This window comes from Hemicordylus capensis, chromosome 16 (assembly GCF_027244095.1).
Source record: "Hemicordylus capensis ecotype Gifberg chromosome 16, rHemCap1.1.pri, whole genome shotgun sequence".
Lineage (NCBI taxonomy): Eukaryota > Metazoa > Chordata > Lepidosauria > Squamata > Cordylidae > Hemicordylus > Hemicordylus capensis.
Genome location: NC_069672.1, coordinates 6,828,634 through 6,849,349, shown reverse-complemented (window position 1 = coordinate 6,849,349; position 20,716 = coordinate 6,828,634). Strand labels below are relative to the sequence as shown.

Genomic DNA, 20,716 nt, shown 5'->3' with positions numbered 1-20,716 from the left:
GGAAAGCAGTCTCGAAAGAGAGAAAAATTAAAAAATAAATAAAAAGGAAGGGATCAAGGAAAGCAGAGTCTTGAAAGAGCCTCACTAAAAACAAAAATACACACAAAAAGGAAGAGATGTTGGAGACTTCTCTCGTCCCCGCGGAGATTCGGGGCGGGCATGAATCTCAGCGCAAAACATGCCACACGAGGCGACTCCTTCTCAAAGGAGTTGCAAAGATCCCTCTCCCACAAGCCCAGCAAAGACGAGAGGCAGTTCAACATCTTAGGGCTAAGCCACTTTCCAAGGCTGAAGTGTGTCACCCACACCCCGCCGCCCGCCGCCCTGGAGATTGTGAGAAATCAGCAGGACACATTTCCCGGGGTTAAAGTAGACATGTCAGGTGCATGCAGTAGACTCCCAAGTGCAGCATCCCTGCAGACGTTTTGCCTCTAGGTTGCTGAAGTAGTCTAGTGACTTCTAGTTGCTGGGCATGCGCAGCTGGCGAGGAAAGGGGCAGGGCAGTCTTGCGTCTCGGTCCGTCCGACTGTTCATCAGTAAATCGACCCTGTTTAAACCCAAAGGTGCGTGCATTTTTGACATCCTACTCTTTGCTACCAAGTCAACATCTTAAAAAAAAAAAAAGGGGGGGGGGTCCATTTATTAACTTTTCCCTGCTTGAAAGGTCCGATTTGTAAAGTTCTACGAGAGGTCTTGGGTTAGCAAGCCAGAATCCTCCCCGTGGCTAAGCGGGGTCTGCTCTGGTTTGCATCGCAATCAGGGGTGGTTAAGCCTTTCCCGCCCCCACCCACCGCAGCGAGGAAGGTTGGGGTGGAGAGGTTGAAGCCCTCCCTCCCTCCCTCCCTCCTTCCCTCCATTCATCATTCAGAGAGGAGAGCTGGTCTTGTGGTAGCAGGCATGGCTTGTCCCCATAGCTAAGCAGGGTCTGCCCTGGTTGCATCTGAATCGGAGACTAGAAGTGTGAACACTGCAAGAGATTCCCCTGAGGGGCTGGAGCCGCTCTGGGAAGAGCATCTAGGCTCCAAGTTCCCTCCCTGGCAGCATCTCCAAGATAGGGCGGAGAGAGACTCCTGCCTGCAACCTTGCAGAAGCCGCTGCCAGTCTATGTAGACAATACTGAGCTAGACAGACCAAGGGTCTGATTCAGCTTCCTATGTTCCTATTCATTCATTCATTCGGTTTCTATACCGCCCTTCCAACAATGGCTCAGGGCGGCTTACACAGAGAAATAATAAGCTTTAAATAATACACTTTTAAACTTCTAAATGCCACTGGGTGAGGGAGAGCTCCTTCCAGCTCGCCCCCCCCCCTCCTCAAATGATTTCAAGCCCCATCCCCGAATCTGCCCATCCAAAATTGGGCTGCTTCCAAATTGCTGGACTAGGATTGGGGAGACCCGAGTTGAATCCCCATCCAGCCATGAGACTTGCTGGGTGACTCTGGGCCAGTCACTTCTCTCTCAGCCTCATCTACTTCACAGGGTTGTTGTGAGGAGAAGCCTAAGTATGTAGTGCACCGCTCTGGGCTCCTTGGAGGAAGAGCGGGATATAAAATGTTGTTTTATATATATTCTCTTTCTTGAGCAGGGGGAGAGCAGCTGGCCCTCTCCATCCCCAGCACAGCATCCCTCCAGTGGCTGTTGCAGGCATCTGCCTTATGTTTCTTTTTTAGAATGTGGCCCTTTGGGGGCAGGGAGCCATCTTTATTTTTGTATTTAGATCTATGTAAACCACTTTGGAAACTTATTGTTGAAAGCAGTTTATAAATATTTGTCGTATCTGTAGTCATATTTGTATATTTAGCATTTATCTCCTGGTCCTACAGGGAAGAGATCTGTGAGGTGGAATTTGGGTGCCGACAATCTCCGTCCCTCAAAATGGAGAACTTTTTTGGAGCTGCCTTTCAGCAGGGATTATTTATTTATTTTATTTATTAAAGATAGAAAAGGAAGACTCGGCTGGCCGAGAAGCAGGAGGAAAAGACCCCGAGGCCAGCCAGGGTGGGAGCAGCAGGGAATTCTGGGAAAGAGCTGAGCAGAAGATGCTGGGAGTGGAAGAGGACGCCACCAGCCCAGGTGTGCAGCATCAAAGGTTCAGGCAGCTCTGCAACCGGGAGGCCGAGGGGCCCCGAGAGGTTTGCAGCCAACTCCACAGGCTTTGCTGCCGGTGGCTGAAGCCAGAAAGGCACACCAAGAAGCAGATCGTAGACCTGGTGGTGCTGGAGCAGTTCCTGACCATCCTGCCCGCAGAGATGGAGAGCTGGGTCAGAGAATGCGGAGCGGAGACCACTTCCCAGGCGGTGGCTCTGGCCGAAGGTTTCCTCCTGAGCTGGGCAGAGGACCAGAAGCCGGAAGAGCAGCAGGTGAGAGAGCGGCTTCTCTTAGCCCTTGTGAGTTGCAGAAAGCCGAGAAGGTGAGCCAGGAGGAGACCCTAAAACTGGGCAGAAGTTGCCCAAGAACCTGGAAATGGCTCATGGAGATGATCCACCCACCTCAGCACCCTCATGGGTCAGGGACCTTCTTGGGGATCTAGTTGTAGCCCAGCTTAGTGGGAGAGCATCTGCTCTGCCTGCAGAAATTCCCAAGTCCTACCCCTGGCCTGGCAGCATCTCCAGGTATGGCCGGGCACGACTCCTGCCTGCACCCTTGGCCAGCTGCTGCCCGTCAGTGTAAACAACCCTGAGCGAGATGGACCTAGTGTCTAATTTGGTATAAGGACCTTTCCTCTGGGTCTTTCCTGCACCATTCCCTCTCTCATCCCTCTCCCGCTGTTCCCTGCTCCTGAGAATCTCTTCTTCGGTCTCTTTCAGATGCAAAACCTGCTGTCAGAAGCGGCCCCTGATTCCCCTGAGGCAGAGGAGGCTCCATCGGACACCAGGCAGGGGCTGCCGTCCAGCAGGATCTCACAGGAGGGTGATGGAGGTACGGCCTTGCTAGGTCAAGAGAGATGGGGCGGACCCCCCCCCCCTTCTCCCTCTCTCTCATCCCCTTTTGGTGAGTCAGTCAAGGATCAGCCCGCCCCTCACCCCTACCCCTTTCATTCTTCTTATCTCTGCCTTCCTTTTTCATTTGATCAGCACTGTGGCTTACTTTGGTTTGTTTTCTTATCTTTTGCTTGCCTGCCTGCCTGTCTTCCTCCTCTGTAGTAGTAGTAAGTTCAGAACAGAGTTTATGCATGCAGCACCCCAGCCAAGCCAAGCACTCCGTGTGTGTGTGTGTCTGTCTGTGTGTGTCTGTGTGTGTGTGTGTGTGTGTGTGTGTATGTGTGTGTGTGTGTGTTTTGCCGGCTGCATACCAATGACCTCACTTGCTCTCTCAGTATCTCCTCTCATCAAGTGAGAGACTGGAGAGCTTAGCTGGTACTGGGAGTGAGAAAAGGCTGCTTGGGATTCCGGAGGAAGGCAGAGCCCTGCAGCGAAAGCTCCCTGGTTAAAGATTAGCTCCAGAGAACTCCCCGGCTGGAAAGGGTGAGTGTTCAAGGACTGGCACTGACTGGCTCAAAACCCCCTGCGGACCGACAGCGGTCCGGGGACCAGCGGTTGAGAAACTGTTTTGGAGCTCCTCACAATCCGTTTTGAATTTCGCTACCCGAAAGAGTTTGGTATCATCTGCAAATTTGGCCACCTCGCTGCTTACCCCTGCTTCTAGATCATTTATGAATAAATTAATAAGCACCAGTCCCAGTACAGATCCCTGGGGGACCCCATTTCTTACTTCCCTCCATTGTGAAAACTCTCCATTTATCCCTACCCTCTGTTTCCTGTCCTTGAACCAGTTACCAATCCACACATATAATTGTCTTCTTATCCCATGACTGCTAAGTTTTCTCAGGAGTCGTTGATGAGGAACTCTGTCGAAAGCTTTTTGGATGTCCAGGTATACTATGTCAACTGGATCACCTTGATCCACACACTCATTGACCCTCTCAAAGGACTCCAAAAGGTTGGTGAGGCAAGATTTCCCTTTGCAGAAGCCATGCTTCTCACCCCCTTTGGGGAAGATACTCCTGTCCAGCTTCTTGCAAGGTTTTAGAAATCTCCTGTTTCAGCTACTTCAGTCACTCTATCCAGAAACACATTTTCTTTCATGGAGCTTAAGTATAAAAGTATGCATAAATCCTCCACCTTCCCATCACTTTTGTGTCTTTGGCAGATGCTGGAATGAAACTGCCCAGGCGTCCTCATCCATCTCTTCTTTCTGGGGGAGGAGGAGATAAGAAGGACAGGGGAGCTCTATTCCTGGGTCATCTCTCTAGCCCTGGAAGAATCTCTTTTTCCTTGGGCATCTGTCAAAGCTGTTGGCTAGTAGGCCTTGAAGTAGCCACTGAATGAATGAATGACTACTTGATTATGGCCTTTGACCCAATAACACAAACACAACTATAACAAATATGGTATGAGTAGCAGACTCCCAAAATGTCAACCCGTTTCGGGGCTCTCTGTTACCTTTAGAATTTACGAAGTCATTTGAACGGGTATGTGGTACCGGGTGTTGATCCACTCCTTTCAGGTCCTCCCTTAATAAATCAATTGCTCTACAGAGGATTTCCGTCTTCTCCTCTCTCTTACCATGTTTTTTCAAAGACGTTTAGTGAAATGTCTGCCATAGCATGTTGGGTAAAAGGTGAGGTGTACCGTCAAGTCGATCCCCACTGGTATGTTTCCCAGACTATGGGAAAGACCTATATTGGGCAGCAGCGATAGAGGAAGATGCTGAAAGGCATCATCTCATACTGCGTGGGAGGAGGCAGTGGTCAACCCCTCCTGGATTCTACCAAAGACAACCACAGGGCTCTGTGGGCACCAGGAGTTGACACCAACTCGATGGCACACTTCACCTTTAGTAAAAAAATAAGGCAATAAGTCCCGCTGCTACCTGAACAAAGAGGCACGTTTTAAAGTGGCGATTTGCTTCTATTTAGCAGAGGGAGAGCAACTGGCCCTATCCAGCCCCAGTACAGCATCCCTCTAGTGGCTGCTGCTGGTGTCTACCTAGGTTTCTTATTTTTAGACTGTGAGCCCTTTGGGGATAGGGAGCCATCATCATTATTTTTTCTTTTTAAATAATATTTTTATTTCATAAGAAAATAAAAAGAAATAACATGATTATATTATCATCTCTTGAACTTCCAGCAGTTACAGATGACAATCCAAAATTCCTCTTCCACCCTTTGCCAACCTTTCCCCTCACACCAGATATTACAGAAAGATATAAATAATGCATTAATCAGACCTCAATATTTTTAAAAAAAACCCAAAATCTTGGGTGTGGATGTTGCCCCTGTGCTAAATTGTAAATTATGCAAGGTTCCCAGGTTAATGCAAATCTTTCCTCTGAGGTATTCCGCAAATAAACAGTGATCTTAGCCATCGAGGCATATTCCCATCGCTTAAGTAGCCATTCATCCAAGGTCGGGGTTGCCTGTGTCCTCCAGTTGGCAGCTTAGCAAATCCTGGCGGCAGTGATCATATATAAGGACAACTCTGTGTATTTAGAAGGTATACAAGGTTTAGTCATATTTAACAACAACAACAAAAAGTTCCGGTGAATAGGGAAAGCTTGTATTTAAAAATTGTTGCATCTTCGAGTGAATTCTTTCCCCAAATTGTTGTGCTTCATCATTCATTTCTGAATGTTTTCGGTATCTTGCGTGCCGCTGGCGAAGAAGGCTGGAGTCTGGCTAACTAGGCAAAGGGGCACCTTTAGGAACATAGGAAACTGCCATATACTGAATCAGACCATTGGTCTATCTAGCTCAGTATTGCCTTCACAGACTTGCAGCGGCTTCTCCAAGGTGGCAGGCGGGAGTCTTTCTCAGCCCTATCTTGGAGATACTGCCAGGGAGGGAACTTGGAACCTTCTGCTCTTCCCAGAGCGGCTCCATCCCCTGAGGGGAATATCTTGCAGTGCTCACACATCAAGTCTCCCATTCATATGCAACCCGGGCAGACCCTGCTTAGCTATGGGGACAAGTCATGCTTGCTACCACAAGACCAGCTCTCCTCTTCTTTGAAAGGGTTAGCTCTCAAGGCTTCAGCAGGGGAGAGCATCTGTGCCTCTTCGACTTCAGAGAGGGCCGTTCCCAGGGGCTTTGGCTGGGGTCTCCCCACTCTGTGTTTCTGGTAAGAAGCAGAGCCCCTGAGACTGGGCACCATTCCCAGCATTCCCTTTTTTGCCATATAAACCAATTGAAAATACAACTGAGGAGCCTGCAGGAGAAGACCTCTGCCCTCCACACACACCCTTTCCGGAACAACCCTTTTGGATTGTGCTTCGAAGGGAAAGAATCACTCTGCTCTCTGTTTCCTTCCTCTTTCCTGGCTAGGTGACCTTTGAGGAAGTGGCCGTGCTCTTCACGGAGGAGGAGTGGGTGCTGCTGGATCCGGCCCAAAGCGCCCTGCACAGAGAAGTCATGGAGGAGAATGCTGGGAATCTGGCCTCTCTGGGTAAGACTCCTTTTCTCCCCCTTCCCTGGAAGGGGAGAGTAAAATTGAGAAAGAGATCGGCTCTGGTTTGCTCAGTTGGTGAGAACGTGTTGGAAATATTGCCCCGCTCATGAGTTGGATCCAGTTTGGGGCCAGAGAACCAGTGCAATAGAGAAAGCTTGTTGTCACAGCTGGGTTCGGCTTTGAAGGAGCTGTCTTCCCTCGATCAAAAGGTGAGTGCTCTTATCTGCAGCTGAAGACCGAGGAGGAAGGAAGTGGGAAGAGGAGCAAGTGATCCCTTGGGCAGCATCAGCTGGACAGGAGAGGTTTTTGCCCGACCTCAGTCAGCAGCTGGGTGCAGCCTTGAGACAGGATGAACCTGCCCTGAGACTGGTTGTGCAAACAAGCCTATTAGTTAGCGTCAAACTAGAACCTGGAAGATCTGGGTTCAGGTACCCCGTCAGATAGCCATGAAGCTCATTGGTGGCTTTGAGCCAAGCCTCTCTGACTACCATCAGATTGTTGTAAGGGTCGAAGGGGAAGATGGGTGGGATCTTCATGCACTCAACAAAGCAAAACCCTAAGGAGGCTCTCTCTGACTGACCCTGAAGATACAAGGAAGCCTCAGATAGGAGGCTCTAGGTCCATCTACTCCAGGGCTGCAGAATTTCGGCCCCCGGCTGAATTTGGCTATACCCCACATCACCCCTAACCACAGTGGCCACTGGCCAGCAATCGTGAAAATGAACTGTCCACCACAACCCCAAGATCTGTGTGAAGCTTTGCCATGTATTATATGAAGGCTTTCCCCAGAGGAAGAGGATTTTCACATTCTTAATGCATCGGGACAGCTTTAAGCCAAACGGGCAGTATGTTATCTTCTCCCAGGAACATGTAATTAAGGAAGCATCCTTTAACTGTTACACTCTCTTTTAATGACACATTACTAGGAGAAGAGGAGGTATAACTTCTATTTAAGATCAGTATTCCCACCAAGAGGCATCAGTATTCCCACCAAGAGGCATCAGTATTCCCACCAAGAGTAATATTTGGCACTTGTATTGCGCAATGGCTCCCATCCTGGGCGCCTCCCGAAGTTGCCAAACTGCAACTCCCATCAGCCCCAGCTACAATGTATTGTGTCGGAGGGTGATGGGAATTGTAGTTCAGCAACATCTGGGGGCCCCCAGGATGGGAAACCCGGATATAGAGCTTCCAAGTGTGCAAAGCCCTCATGTGGTGTGGTTAGAGTGCTGGACTAGGACTGGGGAGACTCGAGTTCAAATCCGCATTCAGCCATAATACTAGCTGGGTGACTCTGGGCCAGTCACTTCTCTCTCAGCCTAGCCTACTTCACAGGGTTGTTGTGAGGAGAAACTTAAGTATGTAGTACACCGCTCTGGGCTCCTTGGAGGAAGAGCGGGATATAAATGTAATTAATAAAATAAATAATAATAATAATAATAATAATAATAAATAATCCCAGTGGTAATTGGTGCCCTGGGTGCAGTTCCAAAAGCCCTTGAAGAGCACCTCAACACCAGAGGGGCCACAGAAATCACCATCAGCCAATTACAAAAAGCAGCTTTACTGGGAACAGCCTATATTCTGCGACGATATCTATAACAACAGCAACAACACTGACAATAAAATTCTGGCATCCCAGGTCCTTGGGAAGGACTCGATGTCTGGATAAAACAAACCAGTCAATAACACCTGTCTGACTGTGTAAACAAGAAATAATAATGTGCATAGGTTTATGTAATTCAAACAGTCCTGTAAGGTCTAGGAGAGGAGAGCTGGCCTTGTGGTAGCAAGCATGACTTGTTCCCTTTGCTAAGCAGGGTCTACCCTGGTTGCATGTGAATGGGAGACTAGAAGTGTGAGCACTGCAAGAGATTTCCCTCAGGGAATATCTTGAATGGATATTCAGGGTATGGAGCCAATCTGGGAAGAGAAGAAGGTTCCAAGTTCCCTCCCTGGCAGCATCTCCAAGATAGGGCTGAGAGAGATTCCTGCCTGCAACCTTGGAGAAGCCGCTGCCAGTCTGTGAAGACAATTCTGAGCTAGATGGACCAATGGTCTGACTCAGTATATGGCAGCTTCCTATGTAAGGGGACATAATTCTCCCCATCTTTCAGATGTGGCGGCTGAGGCTATAAAGAAGCAGCTTCCCTGAGGCCTCCATTTCTTCTTTTCCTCTCCATTGTGTTTGGTGTGCTGCCTTGAGTTCTTGTTTGGTTTCAGTGGTCCCAAGGCACAATCATCTCTAGCCTATTTGGAAATCTGGCCTCTTTGTCATGACCTGAATGTGAAATTGTTACAACTCTGTCTCACTTGGATGACTCCCCGATCTCCTTCTCTGGCTTCAGGTCACTCCCTAAGAGGGTCTGAAGCCAGTTCAGTTTGCAAGATCTTTCCCATTCTGTCCTTAATTCCAGTCCAGTAGCTCTGAGCATAACCACATAGCCATCAACTATGGGAAAAGATGCCAGCGTCATCTTTGTGTTCCTGTCATTTCCTCTCATAAGTTCTCCTTAAGGTTCTTTTTCTATCCCCAGCTCAGACCAGTTTTCTCTCTTGGTTCCCGCAGGTGAGAGTCGGAAGATTGATGGAAAACCCAGCAGAGGAATTTGGGGGAGTACAAGAGGGGGAAAGAGGGGAAAACAGAAACGGAAAAGGGGAGCAAAATGGAAGGACAGGAATGGATCATCCACTTCTCATCAAGAAAGAATGCAGAAAGAGAGAGGAAGAAGCCTGTGCCCTCCACATAGGAAAAGCTCCAGTTCAGAAGCAAGTTCTCAACCTCAGTCGGAAATGCATGTTGGGGAGAAACCAGGTGAATGCTTGGAGTGTGGAAAGAGCTTCAACCAGAGTGGAGATCTTACTATACACCATAGAACCCACACTGGGGTGAAACCCCATAAATGCTTGGAGTGTGGAAAGAGCTTCAGCCAGAGAGGAAATCTTATTATGCACCGTAGGACCCACACTGGGGAAAAACCACATGAATGCTTGGAGTGTGGAAAGAGCTTCAGCACACGTGGATACCTTAATATACACCATAGAATCCACACTGGGGAGAAACCCCATAAATGCTTGGAGTGCGGAAAGAGCTTCAACCAGAGTGGAGATCTTACTTTACACCATAGAACCCACACTGGAGAGAAACCCCATAAATGCTTGGAATGTGGAAAGAGCTTCAGCCGGAGAGGAAACTTATTAAGCACCATAGGACCCACACTGGGGAAAAACCACATGAATGCTTGGAGTGTGGAAAGAGCTTCAGCCGGAGAGGAAATCTTATTAAGCACCATAGGACCCACACTGGGGGAAAACCATATAAATGCTTGGAGTGCGGAAAGAGCTTCAAACAGAGTGGAACGCTTACTTTACACCATAGCACCCACACTGGGAAGAAACCACATGAATGCTTGGAGTGCAGAAAGAGCTTCAGCCAGAGAGGAAATCTTATTAAACACCATAGAACACATACGTGAGAAACCACATAAATGCTTGGAGTGTGAAAAGAGCTTCAGCATGAGTGGACATCTGAAAAAACACCATAGAACCCAAACCCGGGAGAAATCACATAATACTGGGAGTGTGGAATAAGCTTCCATTTGAGGGGAGATCTATGTGTTGCCCTCTCTCCTGCGGTTGCTCCCCTGCATCTGGCATTGAGAGGCATCGTGCCTCTGAGGCTGGAGGTGGCCCAGAGCCACCAGACTAGTAGTCACTGATAGACCTGTACTCCATGAATTCCCAAACTTCAGTTTCATGGGGTGACCTCTGGGTCTAGTGTTGTGAGAGAGGGAGAAAAAATTCTCTCTGTCCACCCTCTCCACTCCATGCATAATTTTATACACCTCGATCATGCCTCCCCTTAGTTGCCTCTTTTCCAAGGTAAAGAGCCCCAGATGCTGTAGCCTAGCCTCATAAGGAAGGTGTTCCAGGTCCCCGATCATCTTGGTTGCCCTCTTCTGCACCTTTTTCAGTTCTACAATGTCCTTCTTAAGATACAGTGACCAAAGCTGTACACAGTACTCCAGATGTGGCCGCACCATAGATTCGTATAAGAGCTTTATAATATATTAGCATTTTTAATATTCATTCCCCTTCCTAATGATCCCTAGCATGGAATTGGCCTTTTTCACAGCTACCACGCACTGAGACAACACTTTCAACGAGCAGTCCACCATAACCCCAAGATCCCTCTTCTGGTCAGTCACACCTCAGATCCCATTGGTATATATGTGAAGTTTGGGGTTTTTGTCCCAATATGCATCACTTTACACTTGCTTACACTGAACCACATTTGCCATTTTGTCACCCACTACCCTAGTTTGAAGAGATCTTTGGGCAGCTCCTCACTACCTCTTGTGGATTTCACTACCCTAAATAGTTGAGTGTCATCTGCAAATCTGGCCACTTCGCTACTTACCTGAACATCTAGATCATTTATGAACAAGTTAAAGAGCATTGGGTCTCAGTACAGTTCCCTGGGGGACCCCAGTCCCTACTTCCCTCCATTTGAAAACTGTCCATTTATTCCTACCCTCTGTTTCCTGTCCTTCAACTAGTTATCAATCCAGACATGAACCTGTCCCCTTATCCCATGACTACTAAGTTTATTCAAGAGTTTTTGATGAGGAACTTTGTCGAAAGCTTTTTGAAAGTCCAGGTATACTATGTCAACCAGGTCACCTTTATCCACATGCCTATTGACACTCTCAAAGAACTCCAAAAGTTTAGTGAGGCAAGACTCCCTTGCAGAACCCATGCTGGTTCTCCAGCAAGGCCTGTTCTTCTATATGCTTAACAGTTTTGTCCTGTTTAAGTATGCTCTCCATCAATTTACCCGGCACCAAAGTTCAGCTGACCGGCCTGAAGTCTCCCAGATCCCCCCTGGATCCCTTTTTGAAAATTGGAGTCACATTGGCTACTTCCCAGTCCTCTTGTACAGAGCCTGATTGTAGGGACAAGTTACATATTTTTGCTAGGAGATTGGCAATTTCACATTTGAGTTCCTTCAGAACTTCTTAGGTGGATGCCATCTGGCCCTGGCAATTTTTTTTTATTTTATTTTTTAGTTTTTCAAGACAGTTTAGACCATCTTCCCTTGTCACCTCAAATTGGCCCAGTTCTTGAGCTGCTAAACCTGAAATGCTCCATTCCAGGGAGGGTATAAGGTCAGTATCCTCCAGCGTGAAGACAGATGCAAGGAACTCATTCAGCTTCTCTGCAATCTCCCTATCCTTAATAATCCCTTTCACACCCTCATCATCTAAGGGGCCAACTGCCTCCCTGGCAGGTTTTCTACTTCTGATCTATTTACAGAAGTTTTTATAGCTTCCCTGACTCTACTTGTTAGCCATGCTGGCATCCTCCTGAACTTGGTGGTACCTTTCCTCCTTCTTGCTATACATTCCAACTGAGCTTCTAGTATTGTGGTTTTAAATATGTTCCATGTTTTCTGGAGTGACTTGACCCTCCTGACTTTCCCTTTCAACTTCCTTCTTACCAGTCCACTCATTTTTGAGAAGTTCCATTTCTGAAGTCCAACGCATCTGTGTTGGACTTCCTTGACAATTCTCCACTCGCATATATGCTGAATTGGATCACACAGTGGAGGATCACCCTCAGCGCCATAGTTCTGCAGGAAGCATATATTGGCTTATCCCACTGTATCTTCACAACAACCCTGTAAGATCGGTGAGGTGGGGACTGGTCATGTGGTCATCCAAGGGAGCTTGAGGGCTGGATTTGAATCCAAGACTCCCTGGTCCAAATGCCTTTAACCCTGGTCCTAACGTCCCTTCAAGCGGGATCGGCTCTACAAAAGGTGAATTGGAAACCCTTTAATACAGAAGTGAGGCAGTCCCAGCAGGAAACAATACCGTTGTGAGTGATGTACTTGCTAAGAAAGTAAAGGCCTCCATCCCCAGAAAAAGAGGATTTGGGGCTGAAGGGGGCAAAGAGAGAGGGTGAGGAACAGGAAGCTTGCCCCACACTTCATTCCACAAGTCCTGCTAGCCCTGGGCTATGATGCCACTGGGAAGGCGGAAGAGGAAAAACACAGCCCAGGAAAGGTAGGAGCTCTGTTTTACAAACCCTGGCACAGCAGAGACGCCTGAGAAAGAGGTTTTCCTCAGAGCCCCACCTCCCCTTGAATTATATTGAGGAGCTGCAGAATCGGTCGCGGTGGATGGAATTTGCTTCGCCCTGCATGCAGTCAGAATTCACTGAGTCAAATATCTCTGCTCACCGATGTTCATTTTTTAAAATCCCACAAGCTTCTAGTCCTTGTGGTGAGCTTGAAACCGTGAGGATGCTATTTGATGAGATCTTCTGAGCCAGGCAAGCAGCAGGGAGTTCCAGGGATTGGTGGGGGTGACACATCTCTTCTTGGTTCCTTCTGCCATCAGCTGGCCAAAAAGGCACTGCACACTTTGATAAGTGGATGGAGCCTGTCCGTTTCCCCTCTAACTCAGCGGTTCCTTTTAGACATTTACCTATAAAAACCACCCCGGAAGGCAGCAGGGGAAGGCATCAGAGGCAGCCGCGGTGGGGGTTTCTTCTATCCCACCCCCACCCCACCCTGAGCTCCCAAATGAGTGAGAGAGAACAAGACAAACCTGACTTAAGTTCAGGGTGTAGGTTAATTAGCTAGCTGGACCAAAGTTTTAGGCTTTGGGCCTGTTATTCCTGAGATGGACTCGGCCTTAAACGTCCAACAGATGAGAGAGAGAGCGCTACCTTGTAGAGTGTTAGTTTGCCCCCCTTTCCTTGCTAGCTGCCTCTCTCTCCCCCTCCACCCCCTTCTAAAATGTTTGGAAAAGTAAACTGTGGCATTCGACACTTGGACTATTCAATTGTTTTCTTATTTTGGAATTGGTATATCTCATGCAGCCTTGTAGACATAAACGTGTGTGTGTGTGTGTGTGTGTGTGTGTGTGTGTGTGTGTAAATCAGTGTTTAAACGTAACACTGGCCTCCCTAAATGAGAAAGCAGGCTCTCTTTCTCTGTGTGTGTTTTTACCGAAATGACCAAGTGCCAGGAAGGTGTCTACTGCAGCACAGGTGTGGTCCCCAGGTACCCATAGAACCCAGCAAACATGCTTGCTCGCCACAAAGCCTCCGTGTTCTTGAGACCAAAGGAAGAAGACAGGCAAATGTTCTGAAAACAAGGGGCAGATTAAAACCCGCAGTTTGTACTGATAAAACCGCAATTTACCCCGCTTTGACTCGGGGACTTGTTGGTGCCAGACATCTAGTTGATCCTGTGTGGTTACGAACTGTCACGGTTTATCCGCTCCTGTCAAGTCAGATGAGAATAAAACTTCTTTTGTACTCTCATTCCTCGTGGACTGCCTCCTTTGCTTCCTGGGGTCAGTGGGCAACTGAATGAACACTCTAGCCTTCTGATTTCCCTTGACACCCAGTGAGTTTTCCCAGCCAGCAGACTTTACTGCCGGTTTAATGCAAGGCTTTACTGCAAACTTGAAGTTTAAAAAACAAACAAACAAACAAAAAACCCAATACAAGAAATGGATTTTTAAAAATCCCGGCTATAAATCAGGCTACACTCCTAACATGCAATGAAAAACCCGAATTGTGTGTGAAACCCACCCCCCGCAATAGTTTGCAGGGACTTTGGGGTAAATCTGCCTGATATGTGAATGTGTACTCCCTCCGTTCTGGAAGACAAGTGAGCTAAAGGGATTTAAAAGCCCTTTGTGAAAAAACGCCAGGATTCCCTTAAAATCCTCCTATGCAGCTGGGAAATGATTTGACTAGGAAGCCAGAGGTTACCTGTTCGTATCACCGCTGGTATGTTTCCATATAGGAAACGCCTATATGGGGCAACAGCGATATAGGAAGATGCTGAAAGGCATCATCTCACACTGTACGGGAGGAGGCAATGGTCAACCCCTCCTGTATTCCACCAAAGAAAATCACAGTGCTCTGTGGACACCAGGAGTCGACACCGACACGATGGCACACTCAGGGACGGCACACCAGGGAAAGGAGACAGCATAGGTTGGTTAAAAGAATCAGCAAGAGAACAAGGGAAAGAGCAAAAGGTACCCAGGAGAGTTTGGGTGATGCGAGAGGGAAGGACCAGTCCAGGGGATGAGGCAAGAAGTGGGAGAGGTGAGAATGGAGGTCTCAGGCAAGGAGGACATTGGTCTGAGTAAGAGGGAAATGCTCCTTCAGAAGGGACCCCTTCCGTGGATGATGAGCCCATATCCTCTCGCACGGGGGATACTCCTCCGGGGGGGGTGGCCTCCTTGTAGTGGGTGATTCGATCATTAGAGGTATACAGAGATGGGTTTTGTAAGAGATTTTTCTCTTACATATTTGGGACACGAGGTCCCCTATTTCGCCCTCCTTTTTGACTTTCCCCATCCTTGCTTTCTTTGCTTTCTTCCTCCCCCCCACCACCCTCCTTCAGCTCTCACCTGCCTCAAATCCCTTTCTGTCTGTTTGCCTCCTGGTTCCTTCTCTCCTTCTATCAGGAGAAATCTCTCCCCTCTCCTTTCCTCCCCTCCCGTGCTTAAGGCAAAGGTCCGTCTTTTCAACTCTTCCACCCACCGCATCCCTCTCTTGCATCTGTTCTGAACTCTTCCTTAGCTGACCTCATTCTACCCACCACATCCTTCTGGGCTCGCCCACCTCTCTTCTCCTCTCTTTCCTTCCTTTAACCCCTTCCCCAGAAGATATCCTTTCTCTCCTTTCTTCCCCCCTGGGCACTCCTGTGTGCGTTCTGTTCCTCCTTCCATCCAATCTTTCCCTCCCTCCTTTTCACCACTTTCCCTCTTTATTTTCTTACCAAAATTTGGATGAATCACAGCATACAGTATACATACTTCTCTCACATAAAGCAATCATCAAACCCACAGCCTTGAGACACTGACAGGATAGCCGGACCCTTGTGGTCACAATATACTATACCCCAAGGAAGCCTCGACTTGTTCCTCTTTCTGCTAGATGCTGGGTGTTGTCGAATTGATTGATCGGATCAACTTCCTCCTTTCCTCCTCCTGTGTGCTGTGTCTGAGCCACCCTCCCTGAGAAAAAGCCTCTCTTTGGATCCCAAGAGGGGATTTTTGTACCATTCTACGATTCACCCACGCATTGATTTTCCATAATTCCTTGATGGTAATTGGTCAAAAGGGTTTTTGACCAGTTGGCCTATAAATCAATTTGCTGATACTCTTGGCATTTAATATCATTGGCCAAAGGTGGCCTGTGCGTAAAGGAACCAAAAGGTACAGAGTCTGGGCAGCACCAATTTTTCTCAAGCGTGACTTTGTGGTTAGCATACTCTTACTTTTAGACTATGCTTTTCAGTGAAAAAAGAGGAAGTTTGCCTGAGTTGACAGGCTGGGTCTCTAAGATTAGACGAGAGAGAAGGTGGGGGCTGTCCTTGAACAGTGAGCGGAAAATTACTCACTTTGCACTCTGTACAAGCTCTGGAGGTGTGTGCTCAACCATACAGGATATCTAATTTGAACGTAATGTGGGAGAACAGGACTCCACCAAGGTGGGAGTATGTGTATGGAACCGGGAGCCTGTGCCAGCTGGTCAAAGAGTCAAAAGAAAGAAAGCATACATCAGGTTAGAGATTCAACATATAGGTGCTTATATGCCAATGCCAGAAGCCTCCGAGCCAAGATGGGTGAGCTGGAGTGCTTGGTTGCTAATGCAGAAATAGATATAGTGGGCATAACAGAAATATGGTGGAACAGCGAGAACCAGTAGGACACTGTTATCCCTGGATATATACTCTATAGAAAGGACAGGGAGGGGCGCCTTGGAGGTGGAGTAGCACTGTATGTTAAAGAAGGTGTAGAATCTAACAAGCTAGAAAACCTAGGTGGACTGGAGTCCTCCACAGAAACCCTGTGGCTGACAATACAAGGCCTGAAAGGGAACGTGCTACTGGGGACGTGCTATCGCCCTCCGGATCACCAGTGACTGGGAGTGACTGGGAGTTGACTCCAGTGACTGGGAGTCGCAGGAGGAAATGAGGGAGGCATCAAAGAGAGGCAGGGCTGTTAATAATGGGTGACTTCAATTACCCATACATAGACTGGGGAAATTCACAGTCAGGTTGTGACAAAGACGTCAGATTTCTAGATACACTGAATGACTGTGCCCTAGAACAGTAGGTCTTGGAACCAACCAGAGAGAAGGCGACCTTGGACTTAATCCTGAGTGGCACCCAGGACCTGGTGCGTGATGTCAGTGTCATCGACCCTTTAGGGAACCATGACCATAGTGCGATCAAATTCAGCATACATGCGGGGAGAGAATCACCAAGGAAGTCTAACACAGACCTTTTGAATTTCAGAAGAGAAACTTCTCCAAAATGAGGAGTATGGTGAAAAGAAAACTGAAAGGGGAAATCAGGAGAGTCACTTCGCTCCAGAGTGCATGGAGTTTACTCAAAACCACAATACTAGAAGCCCAGTTAGACTGTGTACCCAAGAGGAGGAAAGGTGCCAGTAAGTCCAGGAGGATGCCAGCATGGCTTACAGGTACCGTCAAGGAAGCCATAAAAGGGAAGAAAACTTCCTTCCAAAACTGGAAGGCCCGTCCAAATGAATAGAACAGAAAGGAACACAAAACTAACAAATCACCAGGGCCAGATAGCATCCATCCAAGAGTCCTCAAATAACTCAAATGTAAAATTGCCGACCTCCTTGCTAAAATATATAACTTACCCCTGCAATCGGGCTCTGTACCAGAGGACTGGAAAGTAGCAAATGTAACACCAATTTTCAAAAAGGGATCCAGGGGAGATCTGGGAAATTACAGGCTAGTCAGCTTAACGTCCATTCCAGGCAAATTGATGGAAAGCATCCTCAAGGATAAAATTGTAAAGCACCTAGAAGCACAGGCCCTGCTGGGAGTGAACCAGCTTGGGTTTCACAAAGGTTAATCTTGCCTCACAAATCTTTTGGAGTTCTTTGACAGTGTCAACAAGTGTGTGGATTAAGGTGATCCAGTTGACATCGTATACCAGGACTTCCAAAAAGCTTTTGACAAAGTTCCTCATCAAAGACTCCTGAGGAAAGTTAGCGGTCATGGGATAAAGGGACAAGTCCATGTGTGGATTGCTAACTGGTTGAAAGACAGGAAATAGAGAGTAGGGATAAATGGAGCATTTTCACAATGGAGGGAAGTAAGAAGTGGGGTCCCCCAGGGATCTGTACTGGGACCAGTGCTTTTTAATCTATATATTTAATTCTCCTAGACGTGCCTCAGCCTCTGTAGGGATGCGTCCCGGCAACCCAGCTGATTGGCTGCGCAGCGGAGCGGAGGGACGCACCTGATTGGCTGAGGCGGTGGTGGAGGACAGAAGCGGCGGGCCTTGCAGGGCCATGGAGGCCGGTGGCGGCGGCGGGACTGGCCCGGCCGAGGAGGCAGCAGAAGCGGCGGCCCCGGAGGAAGTAGTGGGCCAGGCGGCGGATCCGGCCCGGCCAGAGATTGCAAAATGCACAGATGCTCTGAGCGGGGGTCGGTTTGTTTATTCATAAATGATCTAGAAGCAGGAGTAAGCAGCGAGGGAGCCAAATTTGCAGATGATACCAAACACTTTTGGGTAGTGCAATCCAAAACGATCTCTCCAAAGTGGATGAGTGGGCGACAAAGTGGCAAATGCAGTTCAGTGTTGGCAAGTGTAAAGTGATGCACATATAATTTCAAGTATATGCTGATGGGATCCGAGCTGTAGGTGACGGACCAGGAGAGGGATCTTGGGGTTGTGGGGGACAGCTTGTTGAAAGTGTCAGCTCAATGTGCGGCAGCTGTGAAAAAGGCCAGTCCCATGCTAGGGATCATTAGGAAGGGGATTGAAAATAAAACGGCTAAAGTTATAATGCCCTTATACAAAACTATGGGGCAGCCACAGCTGGAGTACTGTGTACATTTCTGGTCACCACATCTGAAAAAGGATATTGTGGAACTGGAAAAGGTGCAGAAGAGGGCAACCCAGATGATCAGGGGCCTAGAGCACCTTCCGTATGAGGCAATTCCCCCACCCCTGCTCCCCAGGAGGAAAAGATCGCTCACCAGTGAGGAGGAAGTGGGTGGTTTCATGGAAGGAGCCAGGCTGTTGAGTATCTGTCCTATCCAAGACAGTCCCTGAAAACCACCCCAGGTGGCTCAAAGCTTTTTCAGTAAGTGACCAGGCTGAGCTGGGATTTTGAACCTGGGTCTTCCAACTCCTAATCTAAAAACGTGTTGGAGCAGGAGTTGTTGGACTACCACTGCCATCATCCACTGTGGCAGGGGAAGATAGGAGTTGCAGTCCAAGATTACCTAGGAACCGAAGTTTGAGAACCCCTTTGTTAGAGGGAAAATGGACGGCCTTGACCGAATTATCTAAGAATGCAGGGCCTTTGCTTGCCAGGTGATGGTGGAAGGAATGGAAGAGGAGAGCTGGTCTTGTGGTAGCAAGCATGACTTGTCCCCTTAGCTAAGCAGGGTCCATCCTGGTTGCATATGAATGGGAGACTTGATGTGTGAGCACTGCAAGAGATTCCCCTCAGGGGATGGAGCCGCTCTGGGAAGAGCAGAAGGTTTCAAGTTCCCTCTCTGGCTTCTCCAAGATAGGGCTGAGAGAGATTCCTGCCTGCAACCTTGGAGAAGCCACTGCGTCTCCATTCATAGGAATATAAGAAGCTGCCATATACTGAGTCAGGCCATTGGTCTATCTAGCGCAGTATTGTCTTCACAGACTGGCAGCGGCTTCTCCAAGGTGGCAGGCAGGAATCTCTCTCAGCCCTCTCTTGGAGATGCTGCCAGGGAGGGAACTTGGAAACTCAGATGCTCCTCCCAGAGTGGCTCTACCTCCTAAGAAGGGAATCTCTTCCAGTGCTCACACTTCTAGTCTCCCATTCAAATGAAACCATGGCAGTCCCTGCATAGCGAAGGGGACAAGTCATGCTTGCTACCATGAGACCAGCTCTCCTCCCTGATTTAGTTTTCATTTGGAAATGGAACTGAGATTATTAGAACTATCCATTTCTATCCTAATGAACTCCTAAGCACCGTGTGTGTGTGTGTGTGTGTGTGTGCGCGCGCGCGCGTGTGCGCATGCTACATGGAACTCTGGAAGAAACTGTATAGACTAAGCCACCCTCCATCTAGTTCAGTACTATCTGACCTTGGGCAGCACAGCTTGAACCCTTTTGCTTAGACCTCCCTGTATGCACAGCAACAGTCATCAGTATTCAGGGGTGGTGCGAGATGTAGCCAACAACGGCAGGAGGGACAAAGCTGTTCAGCTCTGGTCTACACTGACTGGCAGTGATCCTCCAAGGTTTCAGACAACCTCTGTCCCAGCCCTATCTGTGGATGCTGCCAGGGATTGAACCTGCGACCTCTGGCATGGACAGCAAGGGCTCTACCCCGGAGTTAGGGCTGCTCCAGATGAACATGTGAAGCTCCTGAACTCAGTCACACCATGGGTCCATCCAGCTCAGTACTGCCTACACGAACCAACACAGAAAGGTATTCCTAGGCAAGCAAAAGAAAGTGAATGCTGTGAAACACCAATAGTCATGAATCAGTTGGACTGAATTATGCAGACTGTTTCTTAACACAGAACCAAACACACCAGTATGAACACGGGGTCCCAAATGCCTCAGAAGGTAACAAGGGTAAAAGCAAGTCAGAAGAGAAAGGAAATGTGACAAGGTTTTATATTTCACACAGTGAGGCACAGTTTTACACATTTTCTCTGCAGTTTCATGGGTATGGTTTTTATGCCCTGTGAGTTTGCTCATGTGCAGTAAGGCTTGCCTTCCTCCTGAACTTCTTTTTAACACTCCAGGCATTTATGTGGATTTCTCTATATGAGTACTATGGTGTCTATAAAGGTCTCAACTGGTGCTGAAGATCTTTCCACACTCCAGACATTAATGCGGTTTCTCCCCAGTGTGGTTCTCTGTATTCTAAGTGCAACTCTCTAGGTGAAGCTCTTCCCACACTCCAAGCATTTGTGTGGTTTCACCCCAGCGTGCATTCTATAGTGTGCAGTAAAATGTGGACTCTGACGGAAGCTCTTTCCACACTCCAGGCAATCATGTGGTTTCTCACCAGTATGGGTTCTATGTTGTACAGCAAGAAGTGCACTGCAGCTGAAGATCTTTCCACATTTGAGGCATTTATAAGATTTCTCCCCAGTTGGGGTCTATGGTGTCTATTAAGATTTCAACTTGTGCTGAAGCTCTGCCAACACTCCCAGCATTTATGTGGTTTCTCCCCAGTGTGGGTT

At 48.2% G+C, this 20,716-nt stretch overlaps 1 pseudogene; it reads left to right on the top strand.

Annotated features, from left to right (window-relative positions):
* The first annotated feature begins 493 nt into the window (after window positions 1-493).
* LOC128338629 (zinc finger protein 11-like) overlaps window positions 494-20,716 on the top strand; it is a 38,432-nt pseudogene continuing 18,209 nt past the window's right edge.